This window comes from Miniopterus schreibersii (assembly GCF_964146895.1).
Source record: "Miniopterus schreibersii genome assembly, chromosome: 19".
In the NCBI taxonomy this organism is placed as follows: Eukaryota; Metazoa; Chordata; class Mammalia; order Chiroptera; family Miniopteridae; genus Miniopterus; species Miniopterus schreibersii.
In genome coordinates this window covers 6,854,276-6,872,906 of record NC_138119.1, presented here as the reverse complement: position 1 = coordinate 6,872,906, position 18,631 = coordinate 6,854,276, and the positions used below count along the sequence as shown (strand labels likewise).

The window sequence follows — 18,631 nt, the reverse complement described above, 5'->3', positions numbered from 1 at the left end:
ATCGAACCTGCAGCCTTACCATGTATGGAACGCTTCAACCAGCTGAGCCACACTGGCCAAGGCTTGTTATGCTTTTTTAAAAATATATCTTTACTGATTTCAGAGAGAGGAAGGGAGAGGGACAGAGAGAAAGAAACATCAATGATGAGAGAGTCACTGATCGCTGCCTCTTGCACATCCCCAACTGGGGATGGAGCCCGCAAACCCGGGCATGTGCCCTGCCCGGGAATCTAACCTCAATCTCCTCCATCCTAGGTCGATGCTCTACCTCTGAGCCACGCCTGGCTGGGTTTGTTACACTCTTATCTATATTAACAGTTTAATTCAGGAGCTCTAGAAGACTGGACCACTGAAGCTGCCCAGAAATAAAAGGACTACAATCCCATCCCAAGTATCTCATCCAAGGTAAAGAACTCCCTCCTGATTTTCCTGGCTGGTGGAGACAGGAGACACAAGAAAGCCTAGAGAGCTCTCTGTGTGAAGACTGCCCTGGGCCACATTTGATCACAATGATGCCATTGTCTCACAAGCCTCTTAGGATACCATCATCAGGGTGTGGATGTTAAGCTGTTTTTCCAACAGTGCTAATAGCTCCGTAATCTATCATTCCCTGATTTCTCTAGTTTCTAACTGCCCAACCCTGAAGGAGGACTGCCAGATTAGCAAAGTAGTCTGTGGCTATGAGCCTGAAGGGTATTAACTAATTTGTGCACAGAATAAACCCAAGAGTTAAAAGACCTTGATGTCATTATACCCTTCCCAATCTATTGAGTTAAGTAGTCACAGACTCGTTACAAGCGAACATCTTATTACTACATTGGTGCTTAATAACATGCAATTACTTTACTGGAGTTGAGATAAAATCTGATTACATGAAACATGTACATTGCAAGACAGGTAATTCTGAATTAAAGCCAGAGTATATTAAATCTTCAGCATTACACACATTAACAACAGGCTCTCTACTGTGGTTACTGAAATTGTTTCCTTAACTAGAATGTAGGCTTCATGAGCGCTGGGAGTTTTATTTTATCACTCCATTTCCTGTATGGGTATGCCTGCCTCATAATAGGGGTTCAAAAAAAATTGGGGAGTACTGACCTGGCAGAGGAGATACATGGTCACAAAGGTGGTTTTCCCAGGGCGAGGTTTATCCATTGCCCTCCGGATGTGCTGACCCCTGCAATTTCCTCTCATGTGAGAAACTCAACTGCATAATTTGTGGTAGTGGAGGTCTGCATTCGTGCTCTCCCCTGAAAAAAATTTGTTGAGCATATCAAAATGTTTGGTGGCATAATAGGAGAAAATTAAAAGTTATTAAATGAACCCTGGCCAGGGAACTCAGTTGGTTAGTATTATCCTATGACACCAAGGTTTCGGGTTCAGTCCCACATCAAAGTGACACAAGAACTATTTACATAGCCAACAGGTTTCCTCAGAATGGCCTTTACACACCTCAGAAACTTACAGATAACTGGACCATCTCATCTAAGTATACTGTGTGGAATTTTATTCCAAAGAACTTATTTGAACAATTCGGAAGAGTGGCAAACTTTTATTTTCTTATATTTTTGGTTCAGCTTATGATTGATACACCCACCAGTCCAATTACCAGTGGACTTCCATGATTCTTTGTGATAACAGTAACTGCCATAAGCAGGGATATGAAGATTGGTTACGACATAACTCAGATGATGAAGTAAATGGAGCTCCTGTTTATGTTGTTCGAAGTGGTGGCCTTGTAAAAACTAGATCAAAAAACATTCGGGTGGGTGATTTTGTTCTGTAGCCAAAGATGAAAGTTTCCCTGCAGATTTGGTGCTTCTGTCCCCAGATCAGCTTGAGGTTCTTGTCACATTACAACTGCTAGTTTGGATGGAGAAAGACACATGCAGCGGTTCCAGAAACAGCAGTATTACAAACACTTGCCAATTTGGACACTCTTGTAGCTGTGACAGAATGTCCGCCACCAGAAGTAGACTTGTGCAGATTCGTGGGACGAATGATAATACTTCAACAAAGGGAAGAAATTGTAAGACCTCTGGGGCCAGAGAGTCTCTTGCTTTGTGGAGCCAGATTAAAAAACACAAAAGAAATTTTTGGTGTTGCTATGTACACCAGGATGGAAACAAAGATGGCATTAAATTACAAGAGCAAGTCACAGGAAGGTTCTGCAGTAGGAAAGGCCATGAATAGATCTCTGACAATTTAGCTAACAACACTTATTTCTGAAGCCATCATCAGTACTGCCGTTCTTTGTATTTTTTAATTTTTTTTTAGTATTATCTTGAAATATACAGGACAAGTAGAAGAAAAATGGGATGAACTTTGGTATAACCAAAAAACAGAACATCAAAGAAATAGTAAAATTCTGAGTTTTGCTCTTTTGGTCATTTTTATTATATTAGACTAGTTACCCATGTATAGTATTTTTTAAAAATGTATGCTTTATCATACCCCAATTTTTATCAGTTCTACTCATGTGTTTTCTCAACAAGCACTGTATGGCAGTGTGTACCCGACTTAATACAATATTTGTTTTACTTCCCTACTCTTCTGATATATGATCTATGGAACGGCACAGAGACCCTCAGTATTACAGAGCAAGCCCACCCTCTATGGAGATATTAGTAAAAACCATCAACTAAGCATTAAAACATTTCCTTATTGGACCCTCCTGGGTTTCAGTCATGGATTCTATTTTCTAATGGGGGAAGCTATCTCTCAGCTTGGAAATGGCGAGATGCTTCTGCACAACACAGAGCTAACACTGCGGGAAGATTATCCAAATGAGCATCAATCAAAGCGTGGACAAGACGTTTGCGGCTGTGTTTTGCTAGTTGTTGCATGGGCTGTGTGTGCTTTTCTCTGTGTGCCACAATGTTAAATTCAAATGTCCCAGTGTTTCCTGGACTCTTTTATGGACATGTCGGATACTAGGTTGTTGATATCTGGATTGCGATCTAAGGGAGCAGATGACGTGTCTAAGGAAACGTCTTGGAAGTCATCATATTTGAACTCCATTGGCCAAGTTGCAATAGAATGAACAGTAGTGGGTGAGTCTTGGTGATAAGATCTTGCACGGAGGCCACCTCCCATGCTTACATAGATGCCCCCTAATACATTCAGCAACAAACACATTGAGCAGCCGAGATCCATATGAAAGGAGTGACTGAAAGTCTATTTTCTCAGCCCTCATCTAGTTAACTGCTCAGTAACACCAGATTCTAAGTCAATCTCAGGAAAGTATACTGTATTTACTGAGCGTATTTTCAGTGCCACAGCTGGTAAAGCTGTTGAGAGAGTCTCTATGGTCTGCTTAAGCTGCTGGGATAATTGGCTTATGGCACTGCTTGCTCCTTCTTTAAAGCTCGAGGAAAGTATGCGCTATTGTGTACTTCCATAACGCATCCTCAACAGAAAGGTAGAAGTGATTTTATCCCCTCGAAGCAGTCATCTGTTGTAAGGACAGATGTCTGTCCGCACTGTCAGTCCACTGTAAGATTTTTAGTACTGTGGAGAAGTATACGTCAAGGTCCTGTGAATGGAGTCACTGATGTAACTAGAGATCCCGAAGTTCATCCAAGATTTGACAGTATCAGCAAATGCAAGGAAATGGTTATAAGTCATTAAACACTCTTGGTTGGTATAATGAGATTTTACCACAACCAAGGCCTGGATGAAACTCAGTCAAGCTCCCCAAGCCACAATCCAATGAAGTCTTTTGATTTTCTTTATAATTTCTTGCACACGAATACACTGCCCAATAACTGTCATACTGTCTAGACAACAGACAACTTTTGATTGCTGTGGTCCAATTTCTTTTAAGTCTATATCACATTGCTGTGCACTGGCTGTTATTGCCCATGTGCCTGCCGCTGCGGCAGCAACAGTATGCTGTGAGAGCGAGGTCTGAGAGTGGAAACGAGAGAAATATTCAGTAGTGCAACGCTGATGGAACCAGAGAGTTAATGTTGGTCACATATTGTAGAGCACGTTTATGGTGGTCAAGTTTAACTAGAGACTTGAGGCAAAACTCTACTTCAGTGGAGAGTATAGGAGACTTAAGAGTTTGATCAGTTCTACTGATCTGCTCGGTTGGAACTGATAGCTCCCCTGTTGCCACTGTCTTCATAGGTTGGGTGTCCCAGTGCTAACTCTTCACATTAATAGTAGCAGAGGGAGGACAAGAGAGAGTTATATGCATAGTCTCACAGCCAAATAAATCAACCTTGAGTAACTGAGGAACAATGGCTATGCTAGAATGGTTACCTTTTCTGTAACCTGTGCCACTTGTTCTTGGCTGATTCTTGTATGTGCCCTGACCGGTAATTGAACCCGCTTCGGGACGACGCTCTAACCAACTGAGCTACTGGCCATGGCCCACTTGGGTTTTCTTGACTGAATAAGTCAGACTGAGAGAATGAACTACTGGAAGCAGCAAGAGACAGTTCCTAAAATGAGACCAACTAGAACCCCTGACTTCCTCCTACAGTTGGGGGGTGAGGGTAGGGCACTTAATTTTGCTAGCCTCCCTTCTGCAGTCTTCTGTGGGTTCACCAGGCTGAAATCACAGTGACATGAGAAATTTTAGAGTGGAATATGGACTTCGCTCTTGAAGCAGCAGTTCTATTGGCCATGAGTCTAAGTTTCTATTTAATGAAATTAAGTGGAAGTGTTGATGGACTTCCAGGAAGGCAGCTCAGAGCTCCAACCTATCAGGTTGCACTGTGAGTTGTGCAATTAGAACAAATTTCATGTTCAGTTAAAAAAAAAAAGTCTTTTCCTACATTGATTTCCTTAAGTTACTTCACCCATTCACCAAGTCCAACAGCCCTATGCCACCTTGTGTAGTGGGGGTGCAGAGAATTGGGGATGAAGCTATAAAGAGAAGTGTGATCCTCGATGGACCAGATGGTTGGTGAAGAGCATACGATGCAGCAGGGACGTGGGAAGAGCGTGTAATTTCCAACTAGGAGGGACAGAAACCATTAGGTCTCTCCTTTCTCCTCCGCTTACACCAAAGTTGGAGGTCAGGATAATTCTAGCTTACCCGTGATAAGCCCTGTTCTCTTGGTGTGCACTACCATCATCTAGACGGCGTGGCTTGTCATTACATTGGGAAGACGTCCTAAGGGCGGTGGAAGGAGACTCTTCTTTGACAGCCTTCCCTCAACCTAAACCAGCTTTGCACATTACTGTTAGCAGGGCTTATGAGGCTGTCGCTAAAATAATCCTATTTCACAACCTGAAAAATTTCTGAACTTCACATAGGCAAACTTACGCACATGTAATTACCTTCGTATTTTTGACATAGTGATTCATTGGGCTCATTAATAAAGGGTCAAGAACTATCACTAAAATGTTAAAAAGTAAGGTTTTAATCAGGGGATGGGTCAGACTGATTATCTTTCCTTTTTCAGTTCTGGGTGGTTTTTATAGTTAACTATAGTGGGATCAATACAGAGCCATGGGAGTTGAAAAGTTCCTGCTACTTTTTCTCTTGCTTTTTAATCATTAAATGAGTGTTGGCCAAATGATTCAGGAGGTTGTTTGCCAAGCGAAGACCAACCCTTCTGAAATTTGTTCCCAGCTTTTCCTAGACCTAGAAAAATGCCCAACTGCATAGTATCTTCTACAACTCTCCTCATATCAACGACCAGTTTGAAAACCATTCTGAGGTGAACCCAGCTGTGCCCGTTCTCCCATGGAGGCGGCTGGTGAAGGGGGACTGAGGCCTCTGCTTTAAGAGTGAAGGCCATTGTGTGTCAATTACCCTTTAATTTTCAAAAACATTTACCACTTATTCTAGGTCCACAGAGCAGCCAGATTTATCCTTCTTAGTTTTTGTTTTATTTTTACTTTTTAATCCTCACCCAAGGATATTCCTTCCATTGCTTTTCAGCGAGAGTGGAAGGGAGGAAGGGAGGGAAGGAGGGAGGGAGGGAGGGAGGGAGGGAAACGTGCGAGAGACACACGGACTGGCTGCCTCCTGAATGCCCCCCGCCAGGGCCGGGACGCAGCCTGCAGCCCAGGTACGTGCTCTTGGCTGGAGCCCACCCGGGCCCTTCAGTCCGAGGACCAACGCTCCAACCTCTGAGCCAAACTGGTTAGCGATATACTTTAATCTTTCCAAATGCCATGGCTACTCAGAAAACATGAGATATTAAAGAAAATATTACATGAATTAGATTTGTATGGGATCTTCAATTTTCCCTATTAAATAAAATTAAAGCTAAAAGAAAAAGAGTGAAGGCCTTATTCCACTCACAGATGATTCTATTGTTTCAGGCCGGTGAACTTTTACCCACAAAAGTCTGTCTTTGAACAGTCTGATCAAAAACAAGGTCTTTAAATTTTTTTTAGATTGTTTACTTACAGCTAAACCTTTAAACAGAAAGCCAACTCCCAGCGGTTTCAAATAGGTTAACTCTGGATTGAAGGGATTTTCTAAAATTCCTCTCCTTTCAGACACGTGAATGATGCCAGTATACATGACTTTACCTGCTCTTCTGAGGTATCCCCCCCCCCCCCCCCCCCCCCCCCCCCCCGTCCCAGGGAACACCTCAGGGCTGTCCTATGGACTTAAGAGAGCACTCACTGATCTTTGTGCGTCCTGAAGGGAGGAATGCAGCTGGTTCAGGAGTGAACCACGGGCTTGGGCTGCAGTGGCTGGGGCTGCAGGTAGAGGAGAGAAGGGGAGGAAAGCAGAGAGCACCGTGTTAAGTGGGCCTCTGTGCTCCTTTATTACCTTAGAACCTTCTCCTTGTGACTCTTGCTGTTTACTGCTTTTTCAGTACAAGATCAAGGGTAAAGTGTTAAGGGAAAAACAATTACTATCTTAAAAGTTTCATTATTATGCTAAAATGTTCCTTTCTGGGCATCCCTGAGAAAATTAATCAGATTCAGGTGCACATGTTGTCCAAGTAGTTCTTCAGTATTTGAGGACCCTTCAGAAAGAATAAGGACTTTTGGAGGGACAAAATGGGTGGTAGAACAAAGAGAAGAGCCTTTTGTAAAATGATTGAAAACGATTATTTTAACTTCAAACTGTTGGTAAAATCGGGAGATTGATTGGTTTTTGTAAAGCCACACTTATAGTTCAGTAATGTTTCCAGAACTCCTGAGTATTTGGAAAACAGTCCAGGGACTAGATATAAATGAATCAATAGCCATCAAAAAGCACATGAACTTTGCTCCTTGGAGGTTTAAGTGCCCTCCAACAGCCGTCCCATTGTGTTTACAATAAAGAGATTAAGTACTCAGAGAGGAGATCCTGAGATCCTGATAGCGCACCGCAGTTTGCTCAGATGAACTAGAAGAAAATGCAACTTGGCTGCAGCTATGTAGTTCCAACAAAAATGGTTGGTTACTAACAATGAGAAAATACAATTTACCTAGTGCTTATTATGGTCTACTGGGCTCTGTTCTCTGTAGTAGGTATAAATATTATCCCCAATTTACAGCTGAGAAAACTAAGATAGATTAAGTAACCTGGCATGCTCTAATTGACAGAAGCAAGTTCAAACCCACTTCTGTCAATACTTAAGTCGTAACTATTTTGCTTTGTTGCCCTATATTCCAATTCTAATGTTTTGTTGATATTTCCTAATAAAAAAGACATCCCTGTACTTCTTATTGCTTGACAAGGAGTACAGGAACTATCTGTTTTAAGACATTTTAAATCTAATATGTGTAAATTTGTTGGTATTTAAAGAACAAGCTTCAAGCCCTGGCTGGGTAGCTCAGTTGGTTAGAGTGTTGTCCTCATATACCAAGGTTGTGGGTTCGCTACCCAGTCAGGGCACATACAAGCATCAATCAAAGAATGTATAAGCAAGTGGAACAACAAATTGGTGTTTCTCTCTCCCCCCCCCTTCCTATCTAAAAATCAATAAATAAATGTTTAAAAAGAGTAAATTTCAAATATTTAGAAATTTCATTTATACAGGGTGGGGCAAAAGTAGGTTAGAGTACATGAAAGAGAGTTTATTCTTGTAGTATTATTTATTATTGTGTTAGTCTCCATACAAACTGTAAACCTACTTGTGCCCAACCCTGTATATAAAACACCCTCTATATACAACACCTTCATTTATTCACATGTTGGTTCAGTGAAGGTTGGATTGCCTGCATATCTTTTATGTTTGCCTCAACCACGCAACCAGGACCTGCTTTATTCCAAAGTCTCTCACCTTAAGGTGAACAACTCATCAAGGTTTCATGGGACTTTTTCCAGGTTTAGTTATAAGTCCCATACTCCCAAAGGACCCCTCAGTCCTGGGAAAATCAAGACAGTCACTCTAGCTTCACAGCATATATGGGTGCTTTAAGGTTGCTTTTGGATGACAGTGATGGTTATAAATAGGATCTGAGAAGCACAAGTCCTCTCTTGGGGAGAAAGACAGAAGTTGTTCAGTTTCTGTCTCTGTAGGAGCACATCAAGTGATGGGGAGGCTCTTTTGCCTGAAACCTCATATCACTTTTAGTTTTCTGTCACTATTATACAGCTCTTCTGCATTCTGAACTAAAACGCTTTCTCAATGAAGCTTCTTAACCTATCCTTTGCTGCTATATGGAATTCTCCACTTTAATTATTGGACTTGGCATAAAGTAAGTTTTGGTTATTAAGAAAGATCAAATCTCTTTAGGAATAAAGATTTGTCCTTGCTAAGGATGTTTAAAAAATATATCACTTTCTCAGGTAAGTCCAAAAGTGGAATTCCAAATAGTCTTAGGAATAAGTATACAGTCTTCCAAATTTATTCCTTTAAAGGGGAAGAGACATTTTGGAAGTGTGGGTTTTGCCATGTTTGTTAAACCATCAGAAACAGTTTAAGCCAGTAGTCAAATACGTTAGCTTTGACCTGGCTCAACTCCGGGTTCTACTGCTTGCCAGCTGCTTGACTTTGTGCAAATATATCAATGCACAGTGCCTGGCTGGCATCTAGTGAGAGCTCTAAAAATAAGAGTAACTTCTACTTATTAAGCATCATTTTATGTTACCCACTACATGAAGACTTAACATGCTGCCTCATTTTTCCCTAACAATGCTATGAAGGAGACACTTGTTTTCCCCAAATCACAGATGAGAAAATTAAGGCACAGAAAGAGTAGACAGCTGACTGAAGTTAATAATTGAAGAAAGGATATACACCAAGTCTATTTGATGTCAGCCCAGGATGCCAAACAAAATTCTATCCTGCCAGTCCCTGAGTCTAGACAGAACCCTCACTAGGTCTGACAACTTTACAAGTCTGAGCGGGAAGGGTACTGACCACCAGCCAGCCAGGGAGTGTCTAGGGACCCCAAGAGCTCCTGCATGGCATGGTTTTACCTTGGTGATTCACCTAAGCCTACAGGTCTGGTCCTCAGACCTATAGGCTTAGAAATCCAATCTGTGAACACACAGATGGTGGACTCAGCTCCCACAACAAATTCAAGCTCCCACAGACTGGTATTCAAAACCAGGATACCAGTTATGACTCATAATGAAATTTATGAATAGGAACACAATGGCCACGGGCCAACACATTCGTGTCCTGTGTGACCAGCTCTGGGGAATCGGATGGTGAGAGCCGGCTGCTTGCAGAGCACGGAATGAGAGACAAGGGAGTCTGTTCTATGCACTGAATGCTTGACAGAGGCAAACTCAACCAGTTCCAAAGCAGCAACTTACCTGCCTCCAGAGCTGGACGGGCCAGCACAACCTCTGACCTAAAAGCACTTGGTTAACCACCACCAGATTTTCTCTCAGGTCCTCCTTCTCCCGAAGTTCTCAGGGCTGACCAGCCCTGACTCTGACAGGTTCTTTCTTGAACTTAGGATAATTTTGTCTTCGGGTTACAGCACAGTTCTTTTTCACTAAGATTCTGACAATATCCTTTGATCCATTATGCATTGATTTTAAGGTTTAAGTATAAAAGGGCAACTTTAATTTCAGGTTGTTGGAGGGGAGCCCTCTCACTGAGGCCCCAAAGTACTGACAGTGGCAAAAGGAGACAAGATCCCTCCGGTGGACCTGCCTCCTCCTTTCTGAAAGTTTCGCTGGATGGCTCTCCACCTTCAGAAACAGAGACTGTTCCCATCGGTTTTCACCCATCTACAGAAACTGACGAGTAACAAACACTGCTTCGGTAGCTACTAGGGACACGGTGCTTGGAGGGAGATTTCCGTGGCTCGGCAGACTCCCTGGCTGTGTCAGTTCTGGGGGAAATCATTGCACAGGGTGTGGAGTGATTTTTCTTGGCTTTCTGCTGTGGGTCCAGGCAGCTACAGCAACAGTAGTTCCTATTCTCATGCAGAGCTTCCAGAATGCCTGGGAGTCTCCTGCTGATAACAATGTGGAATGCTTGGAATTAGTGCAAGAGAAGGTTGGAAGCCGTACCAGTTAGAGCAGCCAAGACTTAAAGGAGGGCAGTTACCCCAGAACCTTGGGGTCCAGGGTCACTGCAGAGCTTCCAGTCAAGGAATAGATGCCTCACTGCCTGTACGCGCTCCCTGATAGCGACGCACCGCAGACCACAGCGAAGGAAAGAAGTGTGTGAAGATCCCTCTCCTCTCCTGCAGTTGAGTGGTTTACACATCTTCAGGGGACAAGGAGGAGGAGGAGGGTCCTGGGGAGCAGAATCTTCCAGCAGCCACGTTGAGAAGGGACTAGATCTAAGCCCTGCCTTTAGGGCTTACTGTTCCCAGTTCCCTTCTGCAGGGTGGAAAGAATCTCAGGCAGACCCAGAACTCCTGGTGCACGGACACAGAACACTGGACGGACCTGATTATAGCCACAGCCTTTTCCTGGACAGATCTCTGGGTGATGCTGGGAGAGAAGGGTAGAGCTGATCAGGAAAGTCAAGCTATCACTACTGATTCTCCACTGAAGGCCAACCAGGGGACTAGACTGTCAAGTCCACTCATTCAAAAGATTTCTTACCATTTCTCACCTCTTTCCAACATTCGTACATTAAAATGATGCTCCTACAGGTGATCAAGGGTTAACCAAGTAGGGAGACTTGGCCCCTTTATGACTCCAGATTCTTGCAAAAAGTTTGTTTTCCGAACATTCCACTCCGGGTACTCCCCTCTTGTCTTAATCGGCCCTACCCATTGAGGTAGATTCCAGATCTTTCTCCTGTATCTTTGGCTTGGTTCAAGCCTCTGACCTCTCCACTGCAGAGTCTACAAGCAGGGAGATGGCCAAAATAGGCAGTCGGGGAAGAGCACAGGCATTCCTATTACATCTGCTCAGTCTCTCAGCAATCCTAATGTCAGCGGACCTCTCAAGTTTACAGGCTTGGCCTGAGACAGAGGCTCCCCTATCTCTCACTCACTGAGGGAGACTCGACGGGGCAGGGTATCTTGGAGGCTATTCGCCGAGTGCTGACAGTCAGAGACACTGACGTTGAATGTGGGTGGTTCTCCAGTGGCTCTGTTCTGGAGACAATTCCTCGGAGCTGTCCCCTGGCGCTGCTGGACACCTTGCCCTTTCTCTTGCTGTCGTTGGCTCTCAGGGGAGTTGCCTTTCATGGTTGCCACAAGGAACTCCTGTTGCTGTTGTTGCTGTTTTTGACACTTAAGAGAGCTGGCCCACAGAGCTGAAAGCCTTCCACAAAGCCAGGCTACCACTTTGGCAAGGCTTGCTTGACTGATTGCAAACATTTGTTGAGCACTGTCATGAACAATGGCCAGTGCGGAGGGTAACGAAGGTAAGAAAATGATTCTCTACTCGAGGAGGCTACATTCTAATGGAGACAGGAGCAAACACAAGTCACTGTAATTAAAGGTGGGCATAGAATCGCAGGTCGCAGTTACACTCTCCAAACCTAGAGAAGTTGAAGGAGAGCATTTTCACCTAGCAGGCCACCAGCCAGATGCCTGTTGATCTGTCTCCTGGGGTAGTCTGATTCTGTTTTTGCCTAAGAAGCCAATACCAAGGTTAAAAAAATCAACAGTTAAAAAAAAAAAAAAAGCCCTGTCCAGTGTGGCTCAGTTGGTTGGAGCGTTGTCCCGTACACCAAAAGGTGGGAGGTTCAATCCCCGGTCAGGGCCCATGCAGAAGGCAACTGATAGATGTTTCTCTCTTATATCGATGTTTCTCTCCCTTTTGCTCTCTAAAATCAATTTTTAAAAACCACAATAACAACAGTAACATATTAAGCACGATAAATACATTGCAATGCCCCATACGCACACAACAGGAGCTTAATATGTTATCACTCTCTTTTAAATGGATCTCTTTTAAACTAATAAAATGGGTTAACTGCCATTCACTTCCCTTTCATAGCAAGAGAAACAGAAATTGCACTTCCCTTCCCTGTTCCTCAGGCCAACTAACCCGAGAACAGACAAGATTTAGTACCAGGAATAAAGCTGACTCATACGCTTAGGCTCTCTCTCCTTTTAGAACGCACTGAAGGCCTGGATTGGGATAACATTCATTCTCGTAGGGAAACAGATGAAGTTGCCAAGGGAGAGAAGGTAAGGAGGGAGTAGGAAAAAGAAGGTGAAGGAACAGGAGGCAGTGGCTACTGCACTGCTTTGGGTGAAGTCCCTTAAGTTCAGAAGAATAGAATGCTCAAGAAAGATGATATTTTCCAGGCAGAATGATGGAGATGAGTAGAAATCATATATGTCCTGGGGGATGAGAGTAGGTCTTGTGACAACATGAATAAATACATATTTGTGGCCTGGCACCAGTCCAAGGTCGACGGGACTAGACAACTTAAAAAAAATCAGTAAGAGTACAGGCTCTAACATACAGAATTAGTAGTAAAGAGAGGAAGAGGCCCTTTCCCAAGGAAGGAATCTCAGTGGGTGCCATAGAGTGACCTTGGGTCAAGAGGTGAGAACCCAAAACCCAGGAAATGGTCCAAGGTACATGAAAGATTTGTGTGGGACAAGAACGTCGTATCTTTTCCATAAGTGTGTTTCAAAATGATGACACAAAGGAAAGCAGGACATGAGAAGCTCCTATACTGGGCTCTCTTGGCTTTCTAGGTAGAAATGTCATCTCATCCTCCAGTGAGTTCTTACAGCCATTTTTTTTTTTTTTGTATCAATGCCCTTGTACTATTTATAACTGTGACTTGTCTTTAACTACTATTGAAATACCCATGCTTGCTTTTATATAAACTATAAACTATGTGAGGGCAGTGGTCATATCCTATACAGGCAGACCTCAGAGATACCACAGGTTCAGTTCCAGACGACCACAATAAAGCAAGTATCGCAATAAAGTGAGTTATCTTTTTGCTGGTGGAGGGTCTTGCCTTCAATTGTAAAAAATATAGTTATCTGTGAAGCTCAAGAAAGCTAAGCACAATAAAACAAGGTATGCCTGTACTTTTGATGGCAACTAGCCCGGTGCCTTAAGAAATATTGTTTAATTTGATGTTATAGGTTTGTTGGACTTCAAGGTCAACAGCTACAAGGGCTGGCAATCCATTGGTCTGGTCAAGAATTTCCACGAGGCAAGGCAACATTTGGCAATTACAAGGGCATTCCAGTGAAGCAAAGAGGAGTGTCAGGTTTTGCAATAGTTCTGCAAATAAGATAGATTTTCTGGAGTGGCTGGGTTAGCAGAAAAACATGTTTTGAATGGTAAAAAGTTACTTGTGTTCTCACCTTTGCAGATCATGCAAGATACAATCCCTGCCAGATTTAAATAGGAAGGGATGACATTAATAAATTTTCTTAGCACCACATTAGCATTATGCTAGGTATTGTACATGCAGAATATTTTGAAAAGACACTATTACTACCTTTAACCTTAAATTCTTATTGGGTAGTCAATGTGTATAGACATAAAACTAATCAGAGAACAATATGAGTGTTACATTGAGTTACAAATAAAATACTACAATGCTGTTGAGGAAGTTGTCCTAAAGGTGGCCTTGAGGTAGGTCTTGGGAGTCTCCCAATTTTTGTGGGTCTTTGCTTCTCTAAAGCTTCACAAAGTCCTCTATCCTGTGGACATCTGAAATATAATAATAAAGTGTACTGCTTTAATAGCCTCCTCCTTCCACCTGTATCTCAAGACAGCATTTCATACACCTGGTGTAATAACATGCGTAGCTCTTAACCTCACGTCCCTCTAGCCTTTGAGCCTGAATCAATAACCCTAATTTGCATACATTAAGCCCTCCCTAAAAACTCCTGAATTAGATATTTCCCTCAGAGCAGTGACCTGACCCCCAAAGTAGCACATCTGAAAAGTTGCAGGGCTGAGTTAGACTCAAGTCTTCAGACATCCAAGCCAGTTCTCTTTCCCCTAAACCAAAGGGGTTGTCTTAGATTTAAGATTATGATGGCCTGGATTGGAGTGCTAACAATGGGATGGACATCAAAGAATGATCACTGAGATCCTGGGTTGCTGAGGGCCTTTTTATTATATATGCTTATAATGTAAAAAACAAAACACCAATACTTTATTCCAAGATACATATATTTTTGCATTTTAACATATCTGAGATTGAGACAGCTGATGGTGTTTTTAGTTGTTTCCATTGCTCAGCTGTCAACACACTTACTATTGTCTGCCCGTCTGCAAGTTTGGTTGTTATTCCTGGTAGCATTGCCAAACAACTGAAACCCATGAACATTTCAGCAAAAAAAAAAAAAAATCACTTAAGCATCATTTACTCAAGAACTGTGAATCCTAGTTGATGCCTGAAAACCTTCCCTTGACACCTGGTAAGATCAAGAAAACACCAGCCTCAAAACTTGCAGAATAAATGTCAGAAGCTTGGGAGAAAATCTTAGGAAAAACAGTGGCGCCCTCCTTAAGGAATGATGCAGCACCAAGGTACTCTTGACCACACAGAAGGTGATACTGTATTGAAAATAGGCATCTATGACTCAGAATTGAAAAGTGATTCAGAAAAGACCCTGAATGTGAAGATATTTTGGACTACCTTAACTGAATTATTTCCCTTTTATTAATGCGCAAATGTGACATATGGTAAAAACCAATGTTTAAATAAACCTAAACAAGCCCTTTAATAAGGGTTAAGTGATAAGAAAGGATTGTGCCATAGGTTAGCTCGCAGCATTATTTTCTCTCTTGGTGGCATACAAAATAAGGGTGTGCCCCTACAATTGGTGGTATCTTAGATTCAATAAGAATGGTTGCATTGTATTTGTATAAATGCTTCACAGCTCATATAGTTAACTCATTTTAGTCATCGTAACAACCTTGTAATATTAGGAGCAAAGTATCAGCCCAAATGTTATCTATGGGAAAAGTAAGGCAGATTAAATATCCCACTCAAACAGCCACAGAATCAGGATACGGACTCACACCTCTAGAATAAGCCTAAAATCCTTTCCCTCTAGGAATTCAAGGTTTGTATCAATGCCAGTGCTACTGTTAAAAAATAAAGATAAAGAGAGATCTGGTGAAAATGAATACGGTAGTTCAGGGTGAATACTGAAAACGCCTCCTTTTGGCCAGGAGAATTGCCAGGGCATTAACAACAATAAATCACTATCACAAACAGCCTAGTACTGTACCTAGCACATAAAAGGTATTAAATAAATAATAGGAGTTGTATTACTCAGGGTAGTTAATACTGGCTGTCCCAGAAGTCAAACCCTGGATTTTTATTAACCAACAAAACGACTGTTTCACACATCATAAATCTAGCACAAGTTGGCAGGTGGTGAAGGTTGTAATGCTCTACTCCACACTTTCACTCAGCAGCCAGAAGACGCGGGATCCACCATCTCGTAGATGTATCATGTGGCATGTGTGACCCCTGAGGTTGCTGTGAGGGGGAAAGAAGGGAGGCACTTTCTCAGCTTGAAAGTGATAAAAGTCACTTCCCTTACAGGTCATCAGCCAGAAATAATCATCTGACCTCAACCCTACTGAAGGGAGGCTGGGAACAGCAGAGGAGCAATGGGATGTTCAATGAGTACTGTGTATACCAAAGCAGTCTTATAATTATATCCTTGAGGGCAAGAATTTATTGATATTCCCAATTATTTAGAATTGTGTCTGGCTTACAGTGTCCACTAATAATTATAGAATAAATCAATGAATAAATGGCATCTGAAGCTGGTTTTCCTCATTTCAACTATGAATCTACTCTGAAAAGTTTCTAGATTGAATTAGATACTCAAATTCAGGTATTTCAGAAACATCTAGAGTTTACAAGAAGGTATTTTGGTAAGAATTTATCTTAAGTCGGCAAACTTGTTCTCAAATGTAATTAGATTACACAAAATATTTTCTTTAAGAGCTTAATGATTTATTTTTTAAATTGATTTTAGAGAGAGGAAGGGAGGAGACAGAGACAGAGACAGAGACAGAGACATCGATGTGAGAGCACATCAATCGGTTGCTTGTCCTCACAACCCTTACTATGGAATCACACAGGATTACATAATTATATAGCTCAAGAAGTGGTAGAAGAAAGTGTTCAAAGGACATTAACAAGTAGTTTTATTAGGACCATAGGCCATATTCCTTACCTTTTAGGGCAGGACACACACTTGCTAAGGTAGATTCTTTCCTGACCCAATCAGTACCTGAGGCCATCACGCCCATAGCCCATCAGGCACATCAAACAGCCATGAGCTAGGCTGACGTAAGAGACGCGAACACAGCCTCCTTCAGAGTGCAGAGCCCTGGACGCCTTTCATTCGGGGAGAGGGCGGGGTGCAGTGCTGGAGGAGGAAGCTCATCGCTGAGTGCCAAGTGCTAAAAGCAGCTGTGTGTGACATTTCTGTCAGCACTCCTGCCTCCCTCTCTGTGTATGACACACATCAGATGTCCTGGTTTATGATTTCAGCTTCAGAGTACATACCCTTTGAGATCCAAGCTCACGTATCTCTTCCTGGCATGGTGCCTGCTCATTAGCTGGGCTCTAAAGCTCGAGAGTGATGACCAAATGCTGAGAATACAGGGCGCCCTCTCTCATACCCTCAGGGAAGTATGGAAGCTGGTGGCTTGGCTCTTAGGCCCAGGTGCCTAGTCTCTGTACTTAATAGAAGGAGACAAAGCACAGGTTACTCGATTCCGTTCAGATGCCAGAACCATGTCAGAGCACAAGGTCACATACGGCTGCTGTCCTCCTTTGTATCAGCCAAAGGACAATCTATTCTCTTTCCTTTGTTAGGCACAGTAGAGGCTAACTCACGGAGGTCCCAGGTAAGCGCCATTCTATCGGTTAGGTACTCCAGACCTAGGGAGGGCCAGTCTTTGCCTGTTCATAGAGTTTACCTCCCCAGGTAAATTAACGTAGAAAAACCTATTATTTACAGGGAAGATAACAGAGGAAAGCCACGATGAGCTTTTGCTTCTTTGGTTCTAGAGTACAGAACCTGATCTGATTGAGATGTCAGCAAATGAAGAGATCCAATGCATAACAATCATCTCCAAAAATTTAAAAGTTCCTGTCATTCTGATCATTTAAAAATATATTACTTTTGAGGTTTCCATTAAATGTTGGTGCTAAAATCTGTTAGTTGCTTCCCAAAAATGCTGGGTCATATAACCTCTCAGATTACTTCCCCAAATTATCTCATGTAGCTATGAAAACCATTATAAAATAAATGTCAAAGGGTTTTCTTTTTAAAGGCCAAAATTACAATAATGTTGACAAAAATCTGTTCTAATCTAAATGATAGCAGTCTCTGAGTACCAACACTACTTGCTTTATCATTGGGTGGCCACATTTAAATGAGTTGTCAGAAATCTTTTCATAACCAGGTATTAGACCCAATTCTGGGTGATTTGAGTGATTGGCTGACTTTGGAAGGAGCATGCTAAAATTAGTTCGTGAGGTTATTTCAGGGCTTCTTAGTCTATGTTATTTCTCAACCTCCACAAATGTATGTGTTATATTTAGGGTATGTTTAGTTATGTTTAGGAAAAAGTAACCCCTGGTAAATTCATCCAGTTAGTCTAAAGTATTCAAAGAAAATCTACTATTCATTGTACTAATGGATAAGACAAGATTCCTGCCTTATAATATGTAATTTAGTTGAGATTAGAATATACTTGACTGTGAGCTACAAGGTCGGGGTTTGGGTCTTTCAACTACCACTTTATACCAAGGGATAACAGAGAGTCTGTCTCATAGTAGCTGCTAAATAAATATTGGTTAAATGTATAATTGTATGAACAATATGTATCTGATGTTATCTTTCTAATACAGGTGTACTACATTCTTTGACAACCACATTTTATTTGTAGATTAAAACTGAATCAAACATTTCAAACATCAGCCAACAATAACTCAGATTTTAGCAGGGCCCACAGGAAGAGTTGATTTTAAATTTTACTTATAATCAGCCTGTGGCCTTGCAGACAGTTAACAGAACTGGCCATGACAAAAGAAAAGATAAAAAAATAAATACTTAAATCAGCACCATGAAGTTCTATTTACTTATTTATAAATATGTCTTTATTGATTTCAGTGAGAGGAAGGGAGAGGGAGATAGAAACACCAATGATGAGTCATGGATTGAGCCGGCAACCAGGGCATGTGCCCTGATCAGGAATCGAACCTTGATCTCCTGGATCATAGTCCGAAGCTCAGCTGCTGAGCCATGCCAGCCAGGCCATGAAGTTGTATTTAGAGGTTTTATTTCAAATGTTTTATATTGAAGATAAGTACAAAGTGTATAT

General features: G+C 42.1%; 1 long non-coding RNA gene across 1 annotated transcript in view; it reads right to left on the bottom strand.

Moving 5' to 3' along the window:
* Positions 1–1,101: 1,101 nt before the first annotated feature.
* The window catches only part of LOC308549417, a 31,862-nt gene continuing 14,332 nt past the window's right edge, over positions 1,102–18,631 (bottom strand). The window contains exon 3 of the long non-coding RNA XR_013997753.1: positions 1,102–1,253. This is a non-coding gene — a long non-coding RNA (uncharacterized lncRNA). The remainder of the gene's footprint in view (positions 1,254–18,631) is intronic.